The 23,332-nt window shown below is 46.0% G+C and overlaps 48 non-coding genes across 48 annotated transcripts; all 48 read left to right on the top strand.

Moving 5' to 3' along the window:
• The first annotated feature begins 266 nt into the window (after window positions 1–266).
• On the top strand, window positions 267–349 carry trnal-cag (transfer RNA leucine (anticodon CAG)). Its single transcript has one exon. It is a non-coding gene; the product is annotated as a tRNA-Leu (tRNA).
• Window positions 350–1,038: 689 nt separating this feature from the next.
• trnal-uag (transfer RNA leucine (anticodon UAG)) lies at window positions 1,039–1,121 on the top strand. Its single transcript has one exon. It is a non-coding gene; the product is annotated as a tRNA-Leu (tRNA).
• A 223-nt stretch (window positions 1,122–1,344) lies between these two features.
• Window positions 1,345–1,427, top strand: trnal-cag (transfer RNA leucine (anticodon CAG)). Its single transcript has one exon. It is a non-coding gene; the product is annotated as a tRNA-Leu (tRNA).
• A 340-nt stretch (window positions 1,428–1,767) lies between these two features.
• On the top strand, window positions 1,768–1,850 carry trnal-cag (transfer RNA leucine (anticodon CAG)). The gene has a single exon. It is a non-coding gene; the product is annotated as a tRNA-Leu (tRNA).
• A 224-nt stretch (window positions 1,851–2,074) lies between these two features.
• Window positions 2,075–2,157, top strand: trnal-aag (transfer RNA leucine (anticodon AAG)). The gene has a single exon. It is a non-coding gene; the product is annotated as a tRNA-Leu (tRNA).
• Window positions 2,158–2,842: 685 nt separating this feature from the next.
• trnal-cag (transfer RNA leucine (anticodon CAG)) lies at window positions 2,843–2,925 on the top strand. Its single transcript has one exon. It is a non-coding gene; the product is annotated as a tRNA-Leu (tRNA).
• A 340-nt stretch (window positions 2,926–3,265) lies between these two features.
• trnal-uag (transfer RNA leucine (anticodon UAG)) lies at window positions 3,266–3,348 on the top strand. The gene has a single exon. It is a non-coding gene; the product is annotated as a tRNA-Leu (tRNA).
• Window positions 3,349–3,612: 264 nt separating this feature from the next.
• On the top strand, window positions 3,613–3,695 carry trnal-cag (transfer RNA leucine (anticodon CAG)). The gene has a single exon. It is a non-coding gene; the product is annotated as a tRNA-Leu (tRNA).
• A 341-nt stretch (window positions 3,696–4,036) lies between these two features.
• Window positions 4,037–4,119, top strand: trnal-cag (transfer RNA leucine (anticodon CAG)). The gene has a single exon. It is a non-coding gene; the product is annotated as a tRNA-Leu (tRNA).
• Window positions 4,120–4,383: 264 nt separating this feature from the next.
• trnal-cag (transfer RNA leucine (anticodon CAG)) lies at window positions 4,384–4,466 on the top strand. The gene has a single exon. It is a non-coding gene; the product is annotated as a tRNA-Leu (tRNA).
• Window positions 4,467–4,808: 342 nt separating this feature from the next.
• trnal-uag (transfer RNA leucine (anticodon UAG)) lies at window positions 4,809–4,891 on the top strand. The gene has a single exon. It is a non-coding gene; the product is annotated as a tRNA-Leu (tRNA).
• Window positions 4,892–5,155: 264 nt separating this feature from the next.
• Window positions 5,156–5,238, top strand: trnal-aag (transfer RNA leucine (anticodon AAG)). Its single transcript has one exon. It is a non-coding gene; the product is annotated as a tRNA-Leu (tRNA).
• Window positions 5,239–5,579: 341 nt separating this feature from the next.
• Window positions 5,580–5,662, top strand: trnal-cag (transfer RNA leucine (anticodon CAG)). The gene has a single exon. It is a non-coding gene; the product is annotated as a tRNA-Leu (tRNA).
• Window positions 5,663–5,925: 263 nt separating this feature from the next.
• trnal-cag (transfer RNA leucine (anticodon CAG)) lies at window positions 5,926–6,008 on the top strand. The gene has a single exon. It is a non-coding gene; the product is annotated as a tRNA-Leu (tRNA).
• A 341-nt stretch (window positions 6,009–6,349) lies between these two features.
• trnal-uag (transfer RNA leucine (anticodon UAG)) lies at window positions 6,350–6,432 on the top strand. The gene has a single exon. It is a non-coding gene; the product is annotated as a tRNA-Leu (tRNA).
• Window positions 6,433–6,696: 264 nt separating this feature from the next.
• Window positions 6,697–6,779, top strand: trnal-cag (transfer RNA leucine (anticodon CAG)). The gene has a single exon. It is a non-coding gene; the product is annotated as a tRNA-Leu (tRNA).
• Window positions 6,780–7,110: 331 nt separating this feature from the next.
• On the top strand, window positions 7,111–7,193 carry trnal-cag (transfer RNA leucine (anticodon CAG)). Its single transcript has one exon. It is a non-coding gene; the product is annotated as a tRNA-Leu (tRNA).
• A 224-nt stretch (window positions 7,194–7,417) lies between these two features.
• Window positions 7,418–7,500, top strand: trnal-cag (transfer RNA leucine (anticodon CAG)). The gene has a single exon. It is a non-coding gene; the product is annotated as a tRNA-Leu (tRNA).
• A 319-nt stretch (window positions 7,501–7,819) lies between these two features.
• Window positions 7,820–7,902, top strand: trnal-uag (transfer RNA leucine (anticodon UAG)). The gene has a single exon. It is a non-coding gene; the product is annotated as a tRNA-Leu (tRNA).
• Window positions 7,903–8,165: 263 nt separating this feature from the next.
• trnal-cag (transfer RNA leucine (anticodon CAG)) lies at window positions 8,166–8,248 on the top strand. The gene has a single exon. It is a non-coding gene; the product is annotated as a tRNA-Leu (tRNA).
• A 341-nt stretch (window positions 8,249–8,589) lies between these two features.
• On the top strand, window positions 8,590–8,672 carry trnal-uag (transfer RNA leucine (anticodon UAG)). Its single transcript has one exon. It is a non-coding gene; the product is annotated as a tRNA-Leu (tRNA).
• Window positions 8,673–8,933: 261 nt separating this feature from the next.
• trnal-cag (transfer RNA leucine (anticodon CAG)) lies at window positions 8,934–9,015 on the top strand. Its single transcript has one exon. It is a non-coding gene; the product is annotated as a tRNA-Leu (tRNA).
• Window positions 9,016–10,006: 991 nt separating this feature from the next.
• On the top strand, window positions 10,007–10,087 carry trnal-uag (transfer RNA leucine (anticodon UAG)). The gene has a single exon. It is a non-coding gene; the product is annotated as a tRNA-Leu (tRNA).
• Window positions 10,088–10,717: 630 nt separating this feature from the next.
• Window positions 10,718–10,798, top strand: trnal-uag (transfer RNA leucine (anticodon UAG)). Its single transcript has one exon. It is a non-coding gene; the product is annotated as a tRNA-Leu (tRNA).
• A 658-nt stretch (window positions 10,799–11,456) lies between these two features.
• trnal-uag (transfer RNA leucine (anticodon UAG)) lies at window positions 11,457–11,537 on the top strand. Its single transcript has one exon. It is a non-coding gene; the product is annotated as a tRNA-Leu (tRNA).
• Window positions 11,538–12,873: 1,336 nt separating this feature from the next.
• Window positions 12,874–12,955, top strand: trnal-uag (transfer RNA leucine (anticodon UAG)). Its single transcript has one exon. It is a non-coding gene; the product is annotated as a tRNA-Leu (tRNA).
• Window positions 12,956–14,632: 1,677 nt separating this feature from the next.
• On the top strand, window positions 14,633–14,714 carry trnal-cag (transfer RNA leucine (anticodon CAG)). The gene has a single exon. It is a non-coding gene; the product is annotated as a tRNA-Leu (tRNA).
• A 335-nt stretch (window positions 14,715–15,049) lies between these two features.
• Window positions 15,050–15,132, top strand: trnal-cag (transfer RNA leucine (anticodon CAG)). The gene has a single exon. It is a non-coding gene; the product is annotated as a tRNA-Leu (tRNA).
• Window positions 15,133–15,394: 262 nt separating this feature from the next.
• On the top strand, window positions 15,395–15,476 carry trnal-cag (transfer RNA leucine (anticodon CAG)). Its single transcript has one exon. It is a non-coding gene; the product is annotated as a tRNA-Leu (tRNA).
• A 336-nt stretch (window positions 15,477–15,812) lies between these two features.
• trnal-uag (transfer RNA leucine (anticodon UAG)) lies at window positions 15,813–15,895 on the top strand. Its single transcript has one exon. It is a non-coding gene; the product is annotated as a tRNA-Leu (tRNA).
• A 263-nt stretch (window positions 15,896–16,158) lies between these two features.
• On the top strand, window positions 16,159–16,241 carry trnal-cag (transfer RNA leucine (anticodon CAG)). Its single transcript has one exon. It is a non-coding gene; the product is annotated as a tRNA-Leu (tRNA).
• A 336-nt stretch (window positions 16,242–16,577) lies between these two features.
• Window positions 16,578–16,660, top strand: trnal-uag (transfer RNA leucine (anticodon UAG)). The gene has a single exon. It is a non-coding gene; the product is annotated as a tRNA-Leu (tRNA).
• A 264-nt stretch (window positions 16,661–16,924) lies between these two features.
• On the top strand, window positions 16,925–17,007 carry trnal-aag (transfer RNA leucine (anticodon AAG)). Its single transcript has one exon. It is a non-coding gene; the product is annotated as a tRNA-Leu (tRNA).
• Window positions 17,008–17,348: 341 nt separating this feature from the next.
• trnal-uag (transfer RNA leucine (anticodon UAG)) lies at window positions 17,349–17,431 on the top strand. Its single transcript has one exon. It is a non-coding gene; the product is annotated as a tRNA-Leu (tRNA).
• Window positions 17,432–17,695: 264 nt separating this feature from the next.
• trnal-cag (transfer RNA leucine (anticodon CAG)) lies at window positions 17,696–17,778 on the top strand. Its single transcript has one exon. It is a non-coding gene; the product is annotated as a tRNA-Leu (tRNA).
• Window positions 17,779–18,117: 339 nt separating this feature from the next.
• Window positions 18,118–18,200, top strand: trnal-cag (transfer RNA leucine (anticodon CAG)). Its single transcript has one exon. It is a non-coding gene; the product is annotated as a tRNA-Leu (tRNA).
• A 224-nt stretch (window positions 18,201–18,424) lies between these two features.
• trnal-aag (transfer RNA leucine (anticodon AAG)) lies at window positions 18,425–18,507 on the top strand. Its single transcript has one exon. It is a non-coding gene; the product is annotated as a tRNA-Leu (tRNA).
• A 340-nt stretch (window positions 18,508–18,847) lies between these two features.
• trnal-uag (transfer RNA leucine (anticodon UAG)) lies at window positions 18,848–18,930 on the top strand. The gene has a single exon. It is a non-coding gene; the product is annotated as a tRNA-Leu (tRNA).
• A 263-nt stretch (window positions 18,931–19,193) lies between these two features.
• On the top strand, window positions 19,194–19,276 carry trnal-aag (transfer RNA leucine (anticodon AAG)). The gene has a single exon. It is a non-coding gene; the product is annotated as a tRNA-Leu (tRNA).
• Window positions 19,277–19,607: 331 nt separating this feature from the next.
• trnal-cag (transfer RNA leucine (anticodon CAG)) lies at window positions 19,608–19,690 on the top strand. The gene has a single exon. It is a non-coding gene; the product is annotated as a tRNA-Leu (tRNA).
• Window positions 19,691–19,952: 262 nt separating this feature from the next.
• On the top strand, window positions 19,953–20,035 carry trnal-aag (transfer RNA leucine (anticodon AAG)). The gene has a single exon. It is a non-coding gene; the product is annotated as a tRNA-Leu (tRNA).
• Window positions 20,036–20,367: 332 nt separating this feature from the next.
• trnal-uag (transfer RNA leucine (anticodon UAG)) lies at window positions 20,368–20,450 on the top strand. The gene has a single exon. It is a non-coding gene; the product is annotated as a tRNA-Leu (tRNA).
• Window positions 20,451–20,711: 261 nt separating this feature from the next.
• trnal-aag (transfer RNA leucine (anticodon AAG)) lies at window positions 20,712–20,794 on the top strand. Its single transcript has one exon. It is a non-coding gene; the product is annotated as a tRNA-Leu (tRNA).
• A 338-nt stretch (window positions 20,795–21,132) lies between these two features.
• On the top strand, window positions 21,133–21,215 carry trnal-uag (transfer RNA leucine (anticodon UAG)). The gene has a single exon. It is a non-coding gene; the product is annotated as a tRNA-Leu (tRNA).
• A 264-nt stretch (window positions 21,216–21,479) lies between these two features.
• On the top strand, window positions 21,480–21,562 carry trnal-aag (transfer RNA leucine (anticodon AAG)). The gene has a single exon. It is a non-coding gene; the product is annotated as a tRNA-Leu (tRNA).
• A 264-nt stretch (window positions 21,563–21,826) lies between these two features.
• Window positions 21,827–21,909, top strand: trnal-aag (transfer RNA leucine (anticodon AAG)). Its single transcript has one exon. It is a non-coding gene; the product is annotated as a tRNA-Leu (tRNA).
• Window positions 21,910–22,251: 342 nt separating this feature from the next.
• On the top strand, window positions 22,252–22,334 carry trnal-uaa (transfer RNA leucine (anticodon UAA)). The gene has a single exon. It is a non-coding gene; the product is annotated as a tRNA-Leu (tRNA).
• A 263-nt stretch (window positions 22,335–22,597) lies between these two features.
• Window positions 22,598–22,679, top strand: trnal-aag (transfer RNA leucine (anticodon AAG)). The gene has a single exon. It is a non-coding gene; the product is annotated as a tRNA-Leu (tRNA).
• Window positions 22,680–23,332: the final 653 nt, after the last annotated feature.

Genomic DNA, 23,332 nt, shown 5'->3' on the forward strand with positions numbered 1-23,332 from the left:
CAAAACAGTCTATGGTCAGGTCTGCAAAAAACGTTTGCGGGAGACGTTCAGTGGTTCTCCAGAAAAAAATCATTAAACGCTAATTATGGTAACAATTTATAAGGGGGCCATGGCTGCAATGCAAGCTCAGCATATAATTCGGCAGAAAAACTGCAAAATTTTTCTTCTCGCTATCAGCAAATAGTCCATTGTCCTCCTTTAATTGTAGTGTGGGTCGCCCTCCGAGCATACCGCATGGGAAGGCACCTCACTCATTGCTCATGGAAGTCAGGATGGCCGAGCGGTCTAAGGCGCTGCGTTCAGGTCGCAGTCTCTCCTGGAGGCGTGGGTTCAAATCCCACTCCTGACAAAAGGCATTTCTCACTTGCCTGGACTTCACTCTCATAGTCGTCATTTTAACTTGACTCCTGGACATTCGGTGTAAGTCAGTAAGGTTGTTGAAATGGAGGACCAATTGACTGACTCTGCATTTGGCATTAACACATGTAAAGAGTGAAATCATTCCAATGATTACAGAGAAAATGAAACTTTGCAGAGCTCTCAATCAACCAAGCAGTTCTCAACCGTAAGTGAATTCTCAGAGCAAAGACAACATCTACAGAACTGTGTGACGTCAGGATGGCCGAGCGGGTCTAAGGCGCTGCGTTTCAGGTCGCAGTCTCCACTGGAGGCGTGGGTTCGAATCCCACTTCTGACACATTTCCTTGCATTTAAGAGATTCCAACATGTTACTACCAGAAAAATGTGCAGTTTGTGTCATTTGAGGCAGAGCAAAACAGTCTATGGTCAGGTCTGCAAAAAACGTTTGCGGGAGACGTTCAGTGGTTCTCCAGAAAAAAAATCATTAAACGCTAATTATGGTAACAATTTATAAGGGGGCCATGGCTGCAATGCAAGCTCAGCATATAATTCGGCAGAAAAACTGCAAAATTTTTCTTCTCGCTATCAGCAAATAGTCCATTGTCCTCCTTTAATTGTAGTGTGGGTCGCCCTCCGAGCATACCGCATGGGAAGGCACCTCACTCATTGCTCATGGAAGTCAGGATGGCCGAGCGGTCTAAGGCGCTGCGTTTAGGCCGCAGTCTCTCCTGGAGGCGTGGGTTCGAATCCCACTCCTGACAAAAAGGCATTTCTCACTTGCCTGGACTTCACTCTCATAGTCGTCATTTTAACTTGACTCCTGGACATTCGGTGTAAGTCAGTAAATTGTTGAAATGGAGGACCAATTGACTGACTCTGCATTTGGAGAGAAAATGAAACTTTGCAGAGCTCTCAATCAACCAAGCAGTTCTCAACCGTAAGTGAATTCTCAGAGCAGAGACAACATCTACAGAACTGTGTGACGTCAGGATGGCCGAGCGGTCTAAGGCGCTGCGTTCAGGTCGCAGTCTCCACTGGAGGCGTGGGTTCGAATCCCACTTCTGACACATTTCCTTGCATTTAAGAGATTGCGCCATGTTACTAACAGGAAAAGGTGCAATTTGAGTCATTTGAGGCAGAGCAAGAGAGTCTATGGTCAGGTCTGCCAAAAACATTTGAGGGAGAAGTTCAGTGGATCTCCAGAATAAAATCATTCAACACTTATTATGGTAACAATTTATAAGGGGGTCAAGGCTGCAATGCAAGCTCAGCATATAATTTGGCAGAAAAACTGCTAAATTTTACTTCTCGCTATGAGCAAATAGTCCATTGTCCTCCTTTAATTGTAGTGTGGGTCGCCCTCCGAGCATACCGCATGGGAAGGCACCTCACTCGTTGCTCATGGAAGTCAGGATGGCCGAGCGGTCTAAGGCGCTGCGTTCAGGTCGCAGTCTCTCCTGGAGGCGTGGGTTCAAATCCCACTCCTGACAAAAAGGCATTTCTCACTTGCCTGGACTTCACTCTCATAGTCGTCATTTTAACTCGACTCCTGGACATTCGGTGTAAGTCAGTAAGATTGTTGAAATGGAGGACCAATTGACTGACTCTGCATTTGGAGAGAAAATGAAACTTTGCAGAGCTCTCAATCAACCAAGCAGTTCTCAACCGTAAGTGAATTCTCAGAGCAAAGACAACATCTACAGAACTGTGTGACGTCAGGATGGCCGAGCGGTCTAAGGCACTGCGTTAAGGTCGCAGTCTCCACTGGAGGCGTGGGTTCGAATCCCACTTCTGACACATTTCCTTGCATTTAAGAGATTCCAACATGTTACTACCAGAAAAATGTGCAGTTTGTGTCATTTGAGGCAGAGCAAAACAGTCTATGGTCAGGTCTGCAAAAAACGTTTGAGGGAGAAGTTCAGTGGATCTCCAGAATAAAATCATTCAACACTTATTATGGTAACAATTTATAAGGGGGTCAAGGCTGCAATGCAAGCTCAGCATATAATTTGGCAGAAAAACTGCTAAATTTTACTTCTCGCTATGAGCAAATAGTCCATTGTCCTCCTTTAATTGTAGTGTGGGTCGCCCTCCGAGCATACTGCATGGGAAGGCACCTCACACGCTGCTCATGGAAGTCAGGATGGCGAGCGGTCTAAGGCGCTGCGTTCAGGTCGCAGTCTCTCCTGGAGGCGTGGGTTCAAATCCCACTCCTGACAAAAGGCATTTCTCACTTGCCTGGACTTCACTCTCATAGTCGTCATTTTAACTTGACTCCTGGACATTCGGTGTAAGTCAGTAAGGTTGTTGAAATGGAGGACCAATTGACTGACTCTGCATTTGGCATTAACACATGTAAAGAGTGAAATCATTCCAATGATTACAGAGAAAATGAAACTTTGCAGAGCTCTCAATCAACCAAGCAGTTCTCAACCGTAAGTGAATTCTCAGAGCAAAGACAACATCTACAGAACTGTGTGACGTCAGGATGGCCGAGCGGTCTAAGGCGCTGCGTTCAGGTCGCAGTCTCCACTGGAGGCGTGGGTTCGAATCCCACTTCTGACACATTTCCTTGCATTTAAGAGATTCCAACATGTTACTACCAGAAAAATGTGCAGTTTGTGTCATTTGAGGCAGAGCAAAACAGTCTATGGTCAGGTCTGCAAAAAACGTTTGCGGGAGACGTTCAGTGGTTCTCCAGAAAAAAAATCATTAAACGCTAATTATGGTAACAATTTATAAGGGGGCCATGGCTGCAATGCAAGCTCAGCATATAATTCGGCAGAAAAACTGCAAAATTTTTCTTCTCGCTATCAGCAAATAGTCCATTGTCCTCCTTTAATTGTAGTGTGGGTCGCCCTCCGAGCATACCGCATGGGAAGGCACCTCACTCATGCTCATGGAAGTCAGGATGGCCGAGCGGTCTAAGGCGCTGCGTTTAGGCCGCAGTCTCTCCTGGAGGCGTGGGTTCGAATCCCACTCCTGACAAAAAGGCATTTCTCACTTGCCTGGACTTCACTCTCATAGTCGTCATTTTAACTTGACTCCTGGACATTCGGTGTAAGTCAGTAAGGTTGTTGAAATGGAGGACCAATTGACTGACTCTGCATTTGGCATTAACACATGTAAAGAGTGAAATCATTCCAATGATTACAGAGAAAATGAAACTTTGCAGAGCTCTCAATCAACCAAGCAGTTCTCAACCGTAAGTGAATTCTCAGAGCAAAGACAACATCTACAGAACTGTGTGACGTCAGGATGGCCGAGCGGTCTAAGGCGCTGCGTTCAGGTCGCAGTCTCCACTGGAGGCGTGGGTTCGAATCCCACTTCTGACACATTTCCTTGCATTTAAGAGATTCCAACATGTTACTACCAGAAAAATGTGCAGTTTGTGTCATTTGAGGCAGAGCAAAACAGTCTATGGTCAGGTCTGCAAAAAACGTTTGCGGGAGACGTTCAGTGGTTCTCCAGAAAAAAAATCATTAAACGCTAATTATGGTAACAATTTATAAGGGGGCCATGGCTGCAATGCAAGCTCAGCATATAATTCGGCAGAAAAACTGCAAAATTTTTCTTCTCGCTATCAGCAAATAGTCCATTGTCCTCCTTTAATTGTAGTGTGGGTCGCCCTCCGAGCATACCGCATGGGAAGGCACCTCACTCATTGCTCATGGAAGTCAGGATGGCCGAGCGGTCTAAGGCGCTGCGTTCAGGTCGCAGTCTCTCCTGGAGGCATGGGTTCAAATCCCACTCCTGACAAAAAGGCATTTCTCACTTGCCTGGACTTCACTCTCATAGTCGTCATTTTAACTTGACTCCTGGACATTCGGTGTAAGTCAGTAAGGTTGTTGAAATGGAGGACCAATTGACTGACTCTGCATTTGGCATTAACACATGTAAAGAGTGAAATCATTCCAATGATTACAGAGAAAATGAAACTTTGCAGAGCTCTCAATCAACCAAGCAGTTCTCAACCGTAAGTGAATTCTCAGAGCAAAGACAACATCTACAGAACTGTGTGACGTCAGGATGGCCGAGCGGTCTAAGGCGCTGCGTTCAGGTCGCAGTCTCCACTGGAGGCGTGGGTTCGAATCCCACTTCTGACACATTTCCTTGCATTTAAGAGATTCCAACATGTTACTACCAGAAAAATGTGCAGTTTGTGTCATTTGAGGCAGAGCAAAACAGTCTATGGTCAGGTCTGCAAAAAAACGTTTGCGGGAGACGTTCAGTGGTTCTCCAGAAAAAAAATCATTAAACGCTAATTATGGTAACAATTTATAAGGGGGCCATGGCTGCAATGCAAGCTCAGCATATAATTCGGCAGAAAAACTGCAAAATTTTTCTTCTCGCTATCAGCAAATAGTCCATTGTCCTCCTTTAATTGTAGTGTGGGTCGCCCTCCGAGCATACCGCATGGGAAGGCACCTCACTCATTGCTCATGGAAGTCAGGATGGCCGAGCGGTCTAAGGCGCTGCGTTTAGGCCGCAGTCTCTCCTGGAGGCGTGGGTTCGAATCCCACTCCTGACAAAAAGGCATTTCTCACTTGCCTGGACTTCACTCTCATAGTCGTCATTTTAACTTGACTCCTGGACATTCGGTGTAAGTCAGTAAGGTTGTTGAAATGGAGGACCAATTGACTGACTCTGCATTTGGCATTAACACATGTAAAGAGTGAAATCATTCCAATGATTACAGAGAAAATGAAACTTTGCAGAGCTCTCAATCAACCAAGCAGTTCTCAACCGTAAGTGAATTCTCAGAGCAAAGACAACATCTACAGAACTGTGTGACGTCAGGATGGCCGAGCGGTCTAAGGCGCTGCGTTAAGGTCGCAGTCTCCACTGGAGGCGTGGGTTCGAATCCCACTTCTGACACATTTCCTTGCATTTAAGAGATTGCATCATGTTACTACCAGGAAAAGGTGCAGTTTGTGTCATTTGAGGCAGAGCAAAACAGTCTATGGTCAGGTCTGCAAAAAACGTTTGCGGGAGACGTTCAGTGGTTCTCCAGAAAAAAAATCATTAAACGCTAATTATGGTAACAATTTATAAGGGGGCCATGGCTGCAATGCAAGCTCAGCATATAATTCGGCAGAAAAACTGCAAAATTTTTCTTCTCGCTATCAGCAAATAGTCCATTGTCCTCCTTTAATTGTAGTGTGGGTCGCCCTCCGAGCATACCGCATGGGAAGGCACCTCACACACTGCTCATGTAAGTCAGGATGGCCGAGCGGTCTAAGGCGCTGCGTTCAGGTCGCAGTCTCTACTGGAGGCGTGGGTTCGAATCCCACTTCTGACAAAAAGGCTTTTCTCACTTGCCTGGACTCCACTCTCATAGTCGTCATTTTAACTCGACACCTGGATATTCGGTGTAAGTCAGTAAGGCTGTTGAAATGGAGGAACAATTGACTGACTCTGCATTTGGTATTAACACATGTAAAGAGTGAAATCATCCCAATTATTAGAGAGAAAATGAAACTTTGCAGAGCTCTCAAACGACCAAGCGGTTCTCAACCGTAATGAATTCTCAGAGCAAAGACAACATCTACAGAACTGTGTGACGTCAGGATGGCCGAGCGGTCTAAGGCGCTGCGTTCAGGTCGCAGTCTCCACTGGAGGCGTGGGTTCGAATCCCACTTCTGACACATTTCCTTGCATTTAAGAGATTCCAACATGTTACTACCAGAAAAATGTGCAGTTTGTGTCATTTGAGGCAGAGCAAAACAGTCTATGGTCAGGTCTGCAAAAAACGTTTGCGGGAGACGTTCAGTGGTTCTCCAGAAAAAAAATCATTAAACGCTAATTATGGTAACAATTTATAAGGGGGCCATGGCTGCAATGCAAGCTCAGCATATAATTCGGCAGAAAAACTGCAAAATTTTTCTTCTCGCTATCAGCAAATAGTCCATTGTCCTCCTTTAATTGTAGTGTGGGTCGCCCTCCGAGCATACCGCATGGGAAGGCACCTCACTCATTGCTCATGGAAGTCAGGATGGCCGAGCGGTCTAAGGCGCTGCGTTTAGGCCGCAGTCTCTCCTGGAGGCGTGGGTTCGAATCCCACTCCTGACAAAAAGGCATTTCTCACTTGCCTGGACTTCACTCTCATAGTCGTCATTTTAACTTGACTCCTGGACATTCGGTGTAAGTCAGTAAGGTTGTTGAAATGGAGGACCAATTGACTGACTCTGCATTTGGCATTAACACATGTAAAGAGTGAAATCATTCCAATGATTACAGAGAAAATGAAACTTTGCAGAGCTCTCAATCAACCAAGCAGTTCTCAACCGTAAGTGAATTCTCAGAGCAAAGACAACATCTACAGAACTGTGTGACGTCAGGATGGCCGAGCGGTCTAAGGCGCTGCGTTCAGGTCGCAGTCTCCACTGGAGGCGTGGGTTCGAATCCCACTTCTGACACATTTCCTTGCATTTAAGAGATTGCGCCATGTTACTAACAGGAAAAGGTGCAATTTGAGGCAGAGCAAGAGAGTCTATGGTCAGGTCTGCCAAAAACATTTGAGGGAGAAGTTCAGTGGATCTCCAGAATAAAATCATTCAACACTTATTATGGTAACAATTTATAAGGGGGTCAAGGCTGCAATGCAAGCTCAGCATATAATTTGGCAGAAAAACTGCTAAATTTTACTTCTCGCTATGAGCAAATAGTCCATTGTCCTCCTTTAATTGTAGTGTGGGTCGCCCTCCGAGCATACCGCATGGGAAGGCACCTCACTCGTTGCTCATGGAAGTCAGGATGGCCGAGCGGTCTAAGGCGCTGCGTTCAGGTCGCAGTCTCTCCTGGAGGCGTGGGTTCAAATCCCACTCCTGACAAAAAGGCATTTCTCACTTGTCTGGACTTCACTCTCATAGTCGTCATTTTAACTCGACTCCTGGACATTCGGTGTAAGTCAGTAAGATTGTTGAAATGGAGGACCAATTGACTGACTCTGCATTTGGAGAGAAAATGAAACTTTGCAGAGCTCTCAATCAACCAAGCAGTTCTCAACCGTAAGTGAATTCTCAGAGCAAAGACAACATCTACAGAACTGTGTGACGTCAGGATGGCCGAGCGGTCTAAGGCGCTGCGTTCAGGTCGCAGTCTCCACTGGAGGCGTGGGTTCGAATCCCACTTCTGACACATTTCCTTGCATTTAAGAGATTCCAACATGTTACTACCAGAAAAAGGTGCAGTTTGTGTCATTTGAGGCAGAGCAAAAGAGTCTATGGTCAGGTCTGCCAAAGTGGATCTCCAGAATAAAATCATTCAACACTTATTATGGTAACAATTTATAAGGGGGTCAAGGCTGCAATGCAAGCTCAGCATATAATTTGGCAGAAAAACTGCTAAATTTTACTTCTCGCTATGAGCAAATAGTCCATTGTCCTCCTTTAATTGTAGTGTGGGTCGCCCTCCGAGCATACTGCATGGGAAGGCACCTCACACGCTGCTCATGGAAGTCAGGATGGCCGAGCGGTCTAAGGCGCTGCGTTTAGGCCGCAGTCTCTCCTGGAGGCGTGGGTTCGAATCCCACTCCTGACAAAAAGGCATTTCTCACTTGCCTGGACTTCACTCTCATAGTCGTCATTTTAACTTGACTCCTGGACATTCGGTGTAAGTCAGTAAGGTTGTTGAAATGGAGGACCAATTGACTGACTCTGCATTTGGCATTAACACATGTAAAGAGTGAAATCATTCCAATGATTACAGAGAAAATGAAACTTTGCAGAGCTCTCAATCAACCAAGCAGTTCTCAACCGTAAGTGAATTCTCAGAGCAAGACAACATCTACAGAACTGTGTGACGTCAGGATGGCCGAGCGGTCTAAGGCGCTGCGTTCAGGTCGCAGTCTCCACTGGAGGCGTGGGTTCGAATCCCACTTCTGACACATTTCCTTGCATTTAAGAGATTCCAACATGTTACTACCAGAAAAATGTGCAGTTTGTGTCATTTGAGGCAGAGCAAAACAGTCTATGGTCAGGTCTGCAAAAATCGTTTGCGGGAGACGTTCAGTGGTTCTCCAGAAAAAAAATCATTAAACGCTAATTATGGTAACAATTTATAAGGGGGCCATGGCTGCAATGCAAGCTCAGCATATAATTCGGCAGAAAAACTGCAAAATTTTTCTTCTCGCTATCAGCAAATAGTCCATTGTCCTCCTTTAATTGTAGTGTGGGTCGCCCTCCGAGCATACCGCATGGGAAGGCACCTCACTCATTGCTCATGGAAGTCAGGATGGCCGAGCGGTCTAAGGCGCTGCGTTTAGGCCGCAGTCTCTCCTGGAGGCGTGGGTTCGAATCCCACTCCTGACAAAAAGGCATTTCTCACTTGCCTGGACTTCACTCTCATAGTCGTCATTTTAACTTGACTCCTGGACATTCGGTGTAAGTCAGTAAGGTTGTTGAAATGGAGGACCAATTGACTGACTTGCATTTGGCATTAACACATGTAAAGAGTGAAATCATTCCAATGATTACAGAGAAAATGAAACTTTGCAGAGCTCTCATCAACCAAGCAGTTCTCAACCGTAAGTGAATTCTCAGAGCAAAGACACATCTACAGAACTGTGTGACGTCAGGATGGCCGAGCGGTCTAAGCGCTGCGTTCAGGTCGCAGTCTCCACTGGAGGCGTGGGTTCGAATCCCACTTCTGACACATTTCCTTGCATTTAAGAGATTGCGCATGTTACTAACAGGAAAAGGTGCAATTTGAGGCAGAGCAGAGAGGTCTATGGTCAGGTCTGCCAAAACATTGAGGGAGAAGTTCAGTGGATCTCCAGAATAAAATCATTCACATTATTGGTACAATTTATAAGGGGTCCATGGCTGCAATGCAAGCTCAGCATATAATTGGCAGAAAAACTGCAAAATTTTACTTCTCGCTATGAGCAAATAGTCCATTGTCCTCCTTTAATTGTAGTGTGGGTCGCCCTCCGAGCATACCGCATGGGAAGGCACCTCATCTTGCTCATGGAGTCAGGATGGCCGAGCGGTCTAAGGCGCTGCGTTAGGTCGCAGTCTCTCCTGGAGGCGTGGTTCAATCCCACTCTGACAAAAGCATTCTCACTGTCTGGACTTCCTCTATAGTCGTCATTTTACTCGACTCCTGGAATTCGGTGTAAGTCAGTAAATTGTTGAAATGGAGGACCATGCTGACTCTGCATTTGGAGAGAAATGAACTTGCAAGTCTCATCACCAGCAGTTCTCAACCGTAGTGATTCTCAGAGCAAAGACACATTACAGAACTGTGTGACGTCAGGATGGCCGACGGTCTAAGGCGCTGCGTTCAGGTCGCAGTCTCCACTGGAGGGTGGGTTCGAATCCCACTTCTGACAATTTCCTTGCATTTAGAGATTCCCATGTTACTACAGAAAAGGTGCAGTTTGAGTCATTGAGGCAGAGCAAAGTCTATGGTCAGGTCTGCAAAACATTTGGGAGAAGTTCAGTGGATCTCCAGAATAAAATCATTAACACTTATTATGGTAACATTTATAAGGGGTCAGGCTGCAATGCAGCTCAGCATATATTGGCAGAAAAACTGCTAAATTTTACTTCTCGCTATGAGCAAATAGTCCATTGTCTCCTTTAATTGTAGTGTGGGTCGCCTCGAGCTATGCATGGGAAGGCACCTCACCCTTGCTCATGGAGTCAGGATGGCCGAGCGTCTAAGGCGCTGCGTTTAGGCCGCAGTCTCTCTGGAGGCGTGGGTTCGAATCCCACTCCTGACAAAAGGCATTTCTCACTTGCCTGGACTTCACTCTCATAGTCGTATTTTAATGACTCCTGACATTCGGTGTAAGTCAGTAAGGTTGTTGAAATGGAGACAATTGACTGGACTCTGCATTGGTAAATGAAAGATGAACTTATGAACAATGATTTCAGGCTCTCAATCAACCAGAGTTCTCACCGTAAGTGATTTCAGAGCAAGACAATCTACAGAACTGTGTGACGTCAGGATGGCCGACGGTCTAAGGCCTGCGTTAAGGTCGCAGTCTCCACTGGAGGCGTGGGTTCGAATCCCACTTCTGACACATTTCCTTGCATTTAAGAGATTCCAACATGTTACTACCAGAAAATGTGCAGTTTGTGTCATTTGAGGCAGAGCAAACAGTCTATGGTCAGGTCTGCAAAAACGTTTGCGGGAGACGTTCAGTGGTTCTCCAGAAAAATCATTAAACGCTAATTATGGTAACATTTATAAGGGGGCCATGGCTGCAATGCAAGCTCAGCATTAATTCGGCAGAAAACTGCAAATTTTCTTCTCGCTATCAGCAATAGTCCATTGTCCTCCTTTAATTGTAGTGTGGGTCGCCTCCGAGCATACGCATGGGAAGGCACCTCACTCATTGCTCATGGAAGTCAGGATGGCCGAGCGGTCTAGGCGCTGCGTTTAGGCCGCAGTCTCTCCTGGGGCGTGGGTTCGAATCCCACTCCTGACAAAAAGGCATTTCTCACTTGCCTGGACTTCACTCTCATAGTCGTCATTTTAACTTGACTCTGGACATTCGGTGTAAGTCAGTAAGGTTGTTGAAATGGAGACAATTGACTGACTCTGCATTTGCTTACACATGTAAGAGTGAAATCATTCAATGATTACAGAGAAATGAACTTTGCAGAGTTCAATCAACCAGCAGTTCTCAACCGTAAGTGAATTCTCAGAGCAAGACAACATCTACGAACTGTGTGACGTCAGGATGGCCGAGCGGTCTAAGGCGCTGCGTTCAGGTCGCAGTCTCACTGGAGGCGTGGGTTCGATCCCACTTTGACACTTTCCTTGCATTTAAGAGATTGCGCCATGTTACTACAGGAAAGGTGCAATTTGAGTCATTTGAGGCAGAGCAAGAGAGTCTATGGTCAGGTCTGCCAAAACATTTGAGGGAGAGTTCAGTGGATCTCCAGAATAAATCATTCACACTTATTATGGTAACATTTATAAGGGGCCATGGCTGCAATGCAAGCTCAGCATATAATTCGGCAGAAAAAACTGCAAATTTTCTTCTCGCTATCAGCAATAGTCCATTGTCCTCCTTTAATTGTAGTGTGGGTCGCCCTCCGAGCATACCGCATGGGAAGGCACCTCACTCATTGCTCACGGAAGTCAGGATGGCCGAGCGTCTAAGGCGCTGCGTTTAGGCCGCAGTCTCTCCTGGAGCGTGGGTTCGAATCCCACTTCTGACAGAAAGGCATTTCTCACTTGCTGGACTTCGCTCTCATAGTCGTCATTTTAACTCGACTCCAGGACATTCGGTGTAAGTCAGTAATTGTTGAAATGGAGGACCAATTGACTGACTCTGCATTTGGAGAGAAATGAAACTTTGCAGAGGTCTCATCAACCAAGCAGTTCTCACCGTAAGTGAATTCTCAGAGCAGAGACAACATCTACAGAACTGTGTGACGTCAGGATGGCCGAGCGTCTAAGGCGCTGCGTTCAGGTCGCAGTCTCCACTGGAGGCGTGGGTTCGAATCCACTTCTGACACATTTCCTTGCATTTAAGAGATTGCGCCATGTTACTAACAGGAAAAGGTGCATTTGAGTCATTTGAGGCAGAGCAGAGAGTCTATGGTCAGGTCTGCCAAAAATTTGAGGGAGAGTTCAGTGGATCTCCAGAATAAATCATTCACACTTATTATGGTAACAATTTATAGGGGGTCAAGGCTGCAATGCAAGCTCAGCATATAATTTGGCAGAAAAACTGCTAAATTTTACTTCTCGCTATGAGCAAATAGTCCATTGTCCTCCTTTATTGTAGTGTGGGTCGCCCTCCGAGCATACGCATGGGAAGGCACCTCACTCATTGCTCATGGAAGTCAGGATGGCCGAGCGGTCTAAGGCGCTGCGTTTAGGCGCAGTCTCTCCTGGAGGCGTGGGTTCGAATCCACTTCTGACAGAAAGGCATTTCTCACTTGCCTGGACTTCGCTCTCATAGTCGTCATTTTAACTCGACTCCTGGACATTCGGTGTAAGTCAGTAAATTGTTGAATGGAGGACCAATTGACTGACTCTGCATTTGGAGAGAAATGAACTTTGCAGAGCTCTCAATCAACCAAGCAGTTCTCACCGTAAGTGAATTCTCAGAGCAAGACAATCTACAGAACTGTGTGACGTCAGGATGGCGAGCGGTCTAAGGCGCTGCGTTCAGGTCGCAGTCTCCACTGGAGGCGTGGGTTCGATCCCACTTCTGACACATTTCCTTGCATTTAAGGATTCCAACTGTTACTACCAGAAAATGTGCAGTTTGTGTCATTTGAGGCAGAGCAAACAGTCTATGGTCAGGTCTGCAAAAACGTTTGCGGGAGACGTTCAGTGGTTCTCCAGAAAAAATCATTAACGCTATTATGGTAACAATTTATAAGGGGCCATGGCTGCAATGCAAGCTCAGCATATAATTCGGCAGAAAACTGCAAAATGTTTCTTCTCGCTATCAGCAATAGTCCATTGTCCTCCTTTAATTGTAGTGTGGGTCGCCCTCCGAGCATACCGCATGGGAAGGCACCTCACTCATTGCTCACGGAAGTCAGGATGGCGAGCGGTCTAAGGCGCTGCGTTTAGGCCGCAGTCTCTCCTGGAGGCGTGGGTTCGAATCCCACTTCTGACAGAAAGGCATTTCTCACTTGCCTGGACTTCGCTCTCATAGTCGTCATTTTACTCGACTCCAGGACATTCGGTGTAAGTCAGTAAATTGTTGAAATGGAGGACCAATTGACTGACTCTGCATTTGGAGAGAAATGAACTTTGCGAGGTCTCAATCAACCAGCAGTTCTCAACCGTAAGTGATTCTCAGAGCAGAGACAACATCTACAGAACTGTGTGACGTCGGATGGCCGACGGTCTAAGGCGCTGCGTTCAGTCGCAGTCTCCACTGGAGGCGTGGGTTCGAATCCCACTTCTGACACATTTCTTGCATTTAGAGATTGCGCCATGTTACTACAGGAAAGGTGCAATTTGAGTCATTTGAGGCAGAGCAGAGGTCTATGGTCAGGTCTGCCAAAAACATTTGAGGGAGAAGTTCAGTGGATCTCCAGAATAAAATCATTCAACATTATTATGGTAACAATTTATAAGGGGGTCAAGGCTGCATGCAAGCTCAGCATATAATTTGGCAGAAAAACTGCTAAATTTTACTTCTCGCTATGAGCAATAGTCCATTGTCCTCCTTTAATTGTAGTGTGGGTCGCCTCCGAGCATACCGCATGGGAGGCACCTCACTCGTTGCTCATGGAAGTCAGGATGGCCGAGCGTCTAAGGCGCTGCGTTCAGGTCGCAGTCTCTCCTGGAGGCGTGGGTTCAAATCCACTCCTGACAAAAGGCATTTCTCACTTACCTGGACTTCACTCTCTAGTCGTCATTTTAACTCGACTCCTGGACATTCGGTGTAAGTCGTAGATTGTTGAAATGGAGGACCATTGACTGACTCTGCATTTGGAGAGAAAATGAACTTTGCAGAGCTCTCAATCAACCAAGCAGTTCTCAACCGTAAGTGAATTTCAGAGCAAAGACAACATCTACAGAACTGTGTGACGTCAGGATGGCCGAGCGGTCTAAGCACTGCGTTAGGTCGCAGTCTCCACTGGAGGCGTGGGTTCGAATCCCACTTCTGACACATTTCCTTGCATTTAGAGATTCCACATGTTACTACCAGAAAATGTGCAGTTTGTGTCATTTGAGGCAGAGCAAGAGAGTCTATGGTCAGGTCTGCAAAAACGTTTGAGGGAAGTTCAGTGGATCTCCAGAATAAATCATTCAACATTATTATGGTAACAATTTATAAGGGGGTCAAGGCTGCATGCAAGCTCAGCATATAATTGGCAGAAAAACTGCTAAATTTTACTTCTCGCTATGAGCAAATAGTCCATTGTCCTCCTTTAATTGTAGTGTGGGTCGCCCTCCGAGCATACTGCATGGGAAGGCACCTCACACGCTGTCATGGAAGTCAGGATGGCCGAGCGGTCTAAGGCGCTGCGTTCAGGTCGCAGTCTCTCCTGGAGGCGTGGGTTCAAATCCACTCCTGACAAAAGGCATTTCTCACTTGCCTGGACTTCACTCTCATAGTCGTCATTTTAACTTGACTCCTGGACATTCGGTGTAAGTCAGTAAGGTTGTTGAAATGGAGGACCAATTGACTGACTCTGCATTTGGCATTAACACATGTAAAGAGTGAATCATTCCAATGATTACAGAGAAAATGAAACTTTGCAGAGCTCTCAATCAACCAAGCAGTTCTCAACCGTAAGTGATTCTCAGAGCAAAGACAACATCTACAGAACTGTGTGACGTCAGGATGGCCGAGCGGTCTAAGGCGCTGCGTTCAGGTCGCAGTCTCCACTGGAGGCGTGGTTCGAATCCCACTTCTGACACATTTCCTTGCATTTAGAGATTCCAACATGTTACTACCAGAAAATGTGCAGTTTGTGTCATTTGAGGCAGAGCAAAACAGTCTATGGTCAGGTCTGCAAAAACGTTTGCGGGAGACGTTCAGTGGTTCTCCAGAAAAAATCATTAAACGCTAATTATGGTAACAATTTATAAGGGGCCATGGCTGCAATGCAAGCTCAGCATATAATTCGGCAGAAAAACTGCAAAATTTTTCTTCTCGCTATCAGCAAATAGTCCATTGTCCTCCTTTAATTGTAGTGTGGGTCGCCCTCCGAGCATACCGCATGGGAAGGCACCTCACTCATTGCTCATGGAAGTCAGGATGGCCGAGCGGTCTAAGGCGCTGCATTCAGGTCGCAGTCTCTCCTGGAGGCGTGGGTTCAAATCCCACTCCTGACAAAAAGGCATTTCTCACTTGCCTGGACTTCACTCTCATAGTCGTCATTTTAACTTGACTCCTGGACATTCGGTGTAAGTCAGTAAGGTTGTTGAAATGGAGGACCAATTGACTGACTCTGCATTTGGCATTAACACATGTAAAGAGTGAATCATTCCAATGATTACAGAGAAATGAAACTTTGCAGAGCTCTCAATCAACCAAGCAGTTCTCAACCGTAAGTGAATTCTCAGAGCAAAGACAACATCTACAGAACTGTGTGACGTCAGGATGGCGAGCGGTCTAAGGCGCTGCGTTCAGGTCGCAGTCTCCACTGGAGGCGTGGGTTCGAATCCCACTTCTGACACATTTCCTTGCATTAAGAGATTCCAACATGTTACTACCAGAAAATGTGCAGTTTGTGTCATTTGAGGCAGAGCAAAACAGTCTATGGTCAGGTCTGCAAAAAACGTTTGCGGGAGACGTTCAGTGGTTCTCCAGAAAAAAATCATTAAACGCTAATTATGGTAACAATTTATAAGGGGGCCATGGCTGCAATGCAAGCTCAGCATATAATTCGGCAGAAAAACTGCAAATTTTTCTTCTCGCTATCAGCAATAGTCCATTGTCCTCCTTTAATTGTAGTGTGGGTCGCCCTCCGAGCATACCGCATGGGAAGGCACCTCACTCATTGCTCATGGAAGTCAGGATGGCCGAGCGGTCTAAGGCGCTGCGTTTAGGCCGCAGTCTCTCCTGGAGGCGTGGGTTCGAATCCCACTCCTGACAATAGGCATTTCTCACTTGCCTGGACTTCACTCTCATAGTCGTCATTTTAACTTGACTCCTGGACATTCGGTGTAAGTCAGTAAGGTTGTTGAAATGGAGGACCAATTGACTGACTCTGCATTTGGCATTAACACATGTAAAGAGTGAAATCATTCCAATGATTACAGAGAAAATGAAACTTTGCAGAGCTCTCAATCAACCAAGCAGTTCTCAACCGTAAGTGAATTCTCAGAGCAAAGACAACATCTACAGAACTGTGTGACGTCAGGATGGCCGAGCGGTCTAAGGCGCTGCGTTCAGGTCGCAGTCTCCACTGGAGGCGTGGGTTCGAATCCCACTTCTGACACATTTCCTTGCATTTAAGAGATTGCGCCATGTTACTAACAGGAAAAGGTGCAATTTGAGTCATTTGAGGCAGAGCAAGAGAGTCTATGTCAGGTCTGCCAAAAACATTTGAGGAGAAGTTCAGTGGATCTCCAGAATAAATCATTCAACACTTATTATGGTAACAATTTATAAGGGGTCAAGGCTGCAATGCAAGCTCAGCATATAATTTGGCAGAAAAACTGCTAAATTTTACTTCTCGCTATGAGCAAATAGTCCATTGTCCTCCTTTAATTGTAGTGTGGGTCGCCCTCCGAGCATACTGCATGGGAAGGCACCTCACACGCTGCTCATGGAAGTCAGGATGGCCGAGCGGTCTAAGGCGCTGCGTTTAGGCCGCAGTCTCTCCTGGAGGCGTGGGTTCGAATCCCACTCCTGACAAAAAGGCATTTCTCACTTGCCTGGACTTCACTCTCATAGTCGTCATTTTAACTTGACTCCTGGACATTCGGTGTAAGTCAGTAAGGTTGTTGAAATGGAGGACCAATTGACTGACTCTGCATTTGGCATTAACACATGTAAAGAGTGAAATCATTCCAATGATTACAGAGAAAATGAAACTTTGCAGAGCTCTCAATCAACCAAGCAGTTCTCAACCGTAAGTGAATTCTCAGAGCAAAGACAACATCTACAGAACTGTGTGACGTCAGGATGGCCGAGCGGTCTAAGGCGCTGCGTTAAGGTCGCAGTCTCCACTGGAGGCGTGGGTTCGAATCCCACTTCTGACACATTTCCTTGCATTTAAGAGATTCCAACATGTTACTACCAGAAAAATGTGCAGTTTGTGTCATTTGAGGCAGAGCAAAACAGTCTATGGTCAGGTCTGCAAAAAACGTTTGCGGGAGACGTTCAGTGGTTCTCCAGAAAAAAAATCATTAAACGCTAATTATGGTAACAATTTATAAGGGGGCCATGGCTGCAATGCAAGCTCAGCATATAATTCGGCAGAAAAACTGCTAAATTTTTCTTCTCGCTATCAGCAAATAGTCCATTGTCCTCCTTTAATTGTAGTGTGGGTCGCCCTCCGAGCATACCGCATGGGAAGGCACCTCACTCATTGCTCATGGAAGTCAGGATGGCCGAGCGGTCTAAGGCGCTGCGTTTAGGCCGCAGTCTCTCCTGGAGGCGTGGGTTCGAATCCCACTCCTGACAAAAAGGCATTTCTCACTTGCCTGGACTTCACTCTCATAGTCGTCATTTTAACTTGACTCCTGGACATTCGGTGTAAGTCAGTAAGGTTGTTGAAATGGAGGACCAATTGACTGACTCTGCATTTGGCATTAACACATGTAAAGAGTGAAATCATTCCAATGATTACAGAGAAAATGAAACTTTGCAGAGCTCTCAATCAACCAAGCAGTTCTCAACCGTAAGTGAATTCTCAGAGCAAAGACAACATCTACAGAACTGTGTGACGTCAGGATGGCCGAGCGGTCTAAGGCGCTGCGTTCAGGTCGCAGTCTCCACTGGAGGCGTGGGTTCGAATCCCACTTCTGACACATTTCCTTGCATTTAAGAGATTGCGCCATGTTACTAACAGGAAAAGGTGCAATTTGAGTCATTTGAGGCAGAGCAAGAGAGTCTATGGTCAGGTCTGCCAAAAACATTTGAGGGAGAAGTTCAGTGGATCTCCAGAATAAAATCATTCAACACTTATTATGGTAACAATTTATAAGGGGGTCAAGGCTGCAATGCAAGCTCAGCATATAATTTGGCAGAAAAACTGCTAAATTTTACTTCTCGCTATGAGCAATAGTCCATTGTCCTCCTTTAATTGTAGTGTGGGTCGCCCTCCGAGCATACCGCATGGGAAGGCACCTCACTCGTTGCTCATGGAAGTCAGGATGGCCGAGCGGTCTAAGGCGCTGCGTTCAGGTCGCAGTCTCTCCTGGAGGCGTGGGTTCGAATCCCACTCCTGACAAAAAGGCATTTCTCACTTGTCTGGACTTCACTCTCATAGTCGTCATTTTAACTCGACTCCTGGACATTCGGTGTAAGTCAGTAAGATTGTTGAAATGGAGGACCAATTGACTGACTCTGCATTTGGAGAGAAAATGAAACTTTGCAGAGCTCTCAATCAACCAAGCAGTTCTCAACCGTAAGTGAATTCTCAGAGCAAAGACAACATCTACAGAACTGTGTGACGTCAGGATGGCCGAGCGGTCTAAGGCGCTGCGTTAAGGTCGCAGTCTCCACTGGAGGCGTGGGTTCGAATCCCACTTCTGACACATTTCCTTGCATTTAAGAGATTCCAACATGTTACTACCAGAAAAATGTGCAGTTTGTGTCATTTGAGGCAGAGCAAAACAGTCTATGGTCAGGTCTGCAAAAAACATTTGAGGGAGAAGTTCAGTGGATCTCCAGAATAAAATCATTCAACACTTATTATGGTAACAATTTATAAGGGGGTCAAGGCTGCAATGCAAGCTCAGCATATAATTTGGCAGAAAAACTGCTAAATTTTACTTCTCGCTATGAGCAAATAGTCCATTGTCCTCCTTTAATTGTAGTGTGGGTCGCCCTCCGAGCATACTGCATGGGAAGGCACCTCACACGCTGCTCATGGAAGTCAGGATGGCCGAGCGGTCTAAGGCGCTGCGTTTAGGCCGCAGTCTCTCCTGGAGGCGTGGGTTCGAATCCCACTCCTGACAAAAAGGCATTTCTCACTTGCCTGGACTTCACTCTCATAGTCGTCATTTTAACTTGACTCCTGGACATTCGGTGTAAGTCAGTAAGGTTGTTGAAATGGAGGACCAATTGACTGACTCTGCATTTGGCATTAACACATGTAAAGAGTGAAATCATTCCAATGATTACAGAGAAAATGAAACTTTGCAGAGCTCTCAATCAACCAAGCAGTTCTCAACGTAAGTGAATTCTCAGAGCAAAGACAACATCTACAGAACTGTGTGACGTCAGGATGGCCGAGCGGTCTAAGGCGCTGCGTTAAGGTCGCAGTCTCCACTGGAGGCGTGGGTTCGAATCCCACTTCTGACACATTTCCTTGCATTTAAGAGATTCCAACATGTTACTACCAGAAAAATGTGCAGTTTGTGTCATTTGAGGCAGAGCAAACAGTCTATGGTCAGGTCTGCAAAAACATTTGAGGGAGAAGTTCAGTGGATCTCCAGAATAAATCATTCAACACTTATTATGGTAACAATTTATAAGGGGGTCAAGGCTGCAATGCAAGCTCAGCATATAATTTGGCAGAAAACTGCTAATTTTACTTCTCGCTATGAGCAATAGTCATTGTCCTCCTTTATTGTAGTGTGGGTCGCCTCCGAGCATACTGCATGGGAAGGCACCTCACACGCTGCTCATGGAAGTCAGGATGGCCGAGCGGTCTAAGGCGCTGCGTTCAGGTCGCAGTCTCTCCTGGAGGCGTGGGTTCAAATCCCACTCCTGACAAAAAGGCATTTCTCACTTGCCTGGACTTCACTCTCATAGTCGTCATTTTAACTTGACTCCTGGACATTCGGTGTAAGTCAGTAGGTTGTTGAAATGGAGGACCAATTGACTGACTCTGCATTTGGCATTAACACATGTAAAGAGTGAAATCATTCCAATGATTACAGAGAAATGAAACTTTGCAGAGCTCTCAATCAACCAAGCAGTTCTCAACCGTAAGTGAATTCTCAGAGCAAAGACAACATCTACAGAACTGTGTGACGTCAGGATGGCCGAGCGGTCTAAGGCGCTGCGTTAAGGTCGCAGTCTCCACTGGAGGCGTGGGTTCGAATCCCACTTCTGACACATTTCCTTGCATTTAGAGATTCCAACATGTTAGTACCAGAAAATGTGCAGTTTGTGTCATTTGAGGCAGAGCAAAACAGTCTATGGTCAGGTCTGCAAAAACGTTTGCGGGAGACGTTCAGTGGTTCTCCAGAAAAAAATCATTAAACATATTATGGTAACAATTTATAGGGGGCCATGGCTGCAATGCAAGCTCAGCATATAATTCGGCAGAAAAACTGCAAATTTTTCTTCTCGCTATCAGCAATAGTCCATTGTCCTCCTTTAATTGTAGTGTGGGTCGCCCTCCGAGCATACCGCATGGGAAGGCACCTCACTCATTGCTCATGGAAGTCAGGATGGCCGAGTGGTCTAAGGCGCTGCGTTTAGGCCGCAGTCTCTCCTGGAGGCGTGGGTTCGAATCCCACTCCTGACAAAAGGCATTTCTCACTTGCCTGGACTTCACTCTCATAGTCGTCATTTTAACTTGACTCCTGGACATTCGGTGTAAGTCAGTAAGGTTGTTGAAATGGAGGACCAATTGACTGACTCTGCATTTGGCATTAACACATGTAAAGAGTGAAATCATTCCAATGATTACAGAGAAAATGAACTTTGCAGAGCTCTCAATCAACCAAGCAGTTCTCAACCGTAAGTGATTCTCAGAGCAAAGACAACATCTACAGAACTGTGTGACGTCAGGATGGCCGAGCGGTCTAAGGCGCTGCGTTAAGGTCGCAGTCTCCACTGGAGGCGTGGGTTCGAATCCCACTTCTGACACATTTCCTTGCATTTAAGAGATTCCACATGTTACTACCAGAAAAATGTGCAATTTGTGTCATTTGAGGCAGAGCAAACAGTCTATGGTCAGGTCTGCAAAAACGTTTGCGGGAGACGTTCAGTGGTTCTCCAGAAAAAAAATCATTAAACGCTAATTATGGTAACAATTTATAAGGGGGCCATGGCTGCAATGCAAGCTCAGCATATAATTCGGCAGAAAAACTGCAAAATTTTTCTTCTCGCTATCAGCAAATAGTCCATTGTCCTCCTTTAATTGTAGTGTGGGTCGCCCTCCGAGCATACCGCATGGGAAGGCACCTCACTCATTGCTCATGGAAGTCAGGATGGCCGAGCGGTCTAAGGCGCTGAGTTTAGGCCGCAGTCTCTCCTGGAGGCGTGGGTTCGAATCCCACTCCTGACAAAAAGGCATTTCTCACTTGCCTGCACTTCACTCTCATAGTCGTCATTTTAACTTGACTCCTGGACATTCGGTGTAAGTCAGTAAGGTTGTTGAAATGGAGGACCAATTGACTGACTCTGCATTTGGCATTAACACATGTAAAGAGTGAAATCATTCCAATGATTACAGAGAAAATGAAACTTTGCAGAGCTCTCAATCAACCAAGCAGTTCTCAACCGTAAGTGAATTCTCAGAGCAAAGACAACATCTACAGAACTGTGTGACGTCAGGATGGCCGAGCGGTCTAAGGCGCTGCGTTAAGGTCGCAGTCTCTCCTGGAGGCGTGGGTTCGAATCCCACTTCTGACAGAAAGGCATTTCTCACTTGCCTGGACTTCACTCTCATAGTCGTCATTTAAACTCGACTCATGGACATTTGGTGCAAGTAAGTAAGGTTGTTGAAATGGAGGACCAATTCACTGACACTGCATTTGGTATTAACACATGTAAAGAGTGAAATTATTCCAATTATTACAGACAAAATGAAACTTTGCAGAGCTCTCAATCAACCAAGCAGTTCGCACCCGTAAGTGAATTCTCAGAGCAAAGACAACATCAACAGACCTGCAAGACGTCAGGATGGCCGAGCGGTCTAAGGCGCTGCGTTAAGGTCGCAGTCTCCACTGGAGGCGTGGGTTCGAATCCCACTTCTGACACATTTCCTTGCATTTAAGAGATTCCAACATGTTACTACCAGAAAAATGTGCAGTTTGTGTCATTTGAGGCAGAGCAAAACAGTCTATGGTCAGGTCTGCAAAAAACGTTTGCGGGAGACGTTCAGTGGTTCTCCAGAAAAAAAAATCATTAAACGCTAATTATGGTAACAATTTATAAGGGGGCCATGGCTGCAATGCAAGCTCAGCATATAATTCGGCAGAAAAACTGCAAAATTTTTCTTCTCGCTATCAGCAAATAGTCCATTGTCCTCCTTTAATTGTAGTGTGGGTCGCCCTCCGAGCATACCGCATGGGAAGGCACCTCACTCATTGCTCATGGAAGTCAGGATGGCCGAGCGGTCTAAGGCGCTGCGTTTAAGCCGCAGTCTCTCCTGGAGGCGTGGGTTCGAATCCCACTCCTGACAAAAAGGCATTTCTCACTTGCCTGCACTTCACTCTCATAGTCGTCATTTTAACTTGACTCCTGGACATTCGGTGTAAGTCAGTAAGGTTGTTGAAATGGAGGACCAATTGACTGACTCTGCATTTGGCATTAACACATGTAAAGAGTGAAATCATTCCAATGATTACAGAGAAAATGAAACTTTGCAGAGCTCTCAATCAACCAAGCAGTTCTCAACCGTAAGTGAATTCTCAGAGCAAAGACACATCTACAGAACTGTGTGACGTCAGGATGGCCGAGTGGTCTAAGGCGCTGCGTTAAGGTCGCAGTCTCCACTGGAGGCGTGGGTTCGAATCCACTTCTGACACATTTCCTTGCATTTAAGAGATTCCAACATGTTACTACCAGAAAAATGTGCAATTTGTGTCATTTGAGGCAGAGCAAAACAGTCTATGGTCAGGTCTGCAAAAACGTTTGCGGGAGACGTTCAGTGGTTCTCCAGAAAAAAATCATTAAACGCTAATTATGGTAACAATTTATAAGGGGGCCATGGCTGCAATGCAAGCTCAGCATATAATTCGGCAGAAAAACTGCAAAATTTTTCTTCTCGCTATCAGCAATAGTCCATTGTCCTCCTTTAATTGTAGTGTGGGTCGCCCTCCGAGCATACCGCATGGGAAGGCACCTCACTCATTGCTCATGGAAGTCAGGATGGCCGAGCGTCTAAGGCGCTGCGTTTAAGCCGCAGTCTCTCCTGGAGGCGTGGGTTCGAATCCCACTCTGACAAAAGGCATTTCTCACTTGCCTGCACTTCACTCTCATAGTCGTCATTTTAACTTGACTCCTGGACATTCGGTGTAAGTCAGTAAGGTTGTTGAAATGGAGGACCAATTGACTGACTCTGCATTTGGCATTAACACACGTAAAGAGTGAAATCATACCAATGATTACAGAGAAAATGAAACTTTGCAGAGCTCTCAATCAACCAAGCAGTTCTCAACCGTAAGTGAATTCTCAGAG

The sequence above is a fragment of the Poecilia reticulata genome, chromosome 17, assembly GCF_904066995.2.
Source record: "Poecilia reticulata chromosome 17, P_reticulata-male-v2, whole genome shotgun sequence".
Lineage (NCBI taxonomy): Eukaryota > Metazoa > Chordata > Actinopteri > Cyprinodontiformes > Poeciliidae > Poecilia > Poecilia reticulata.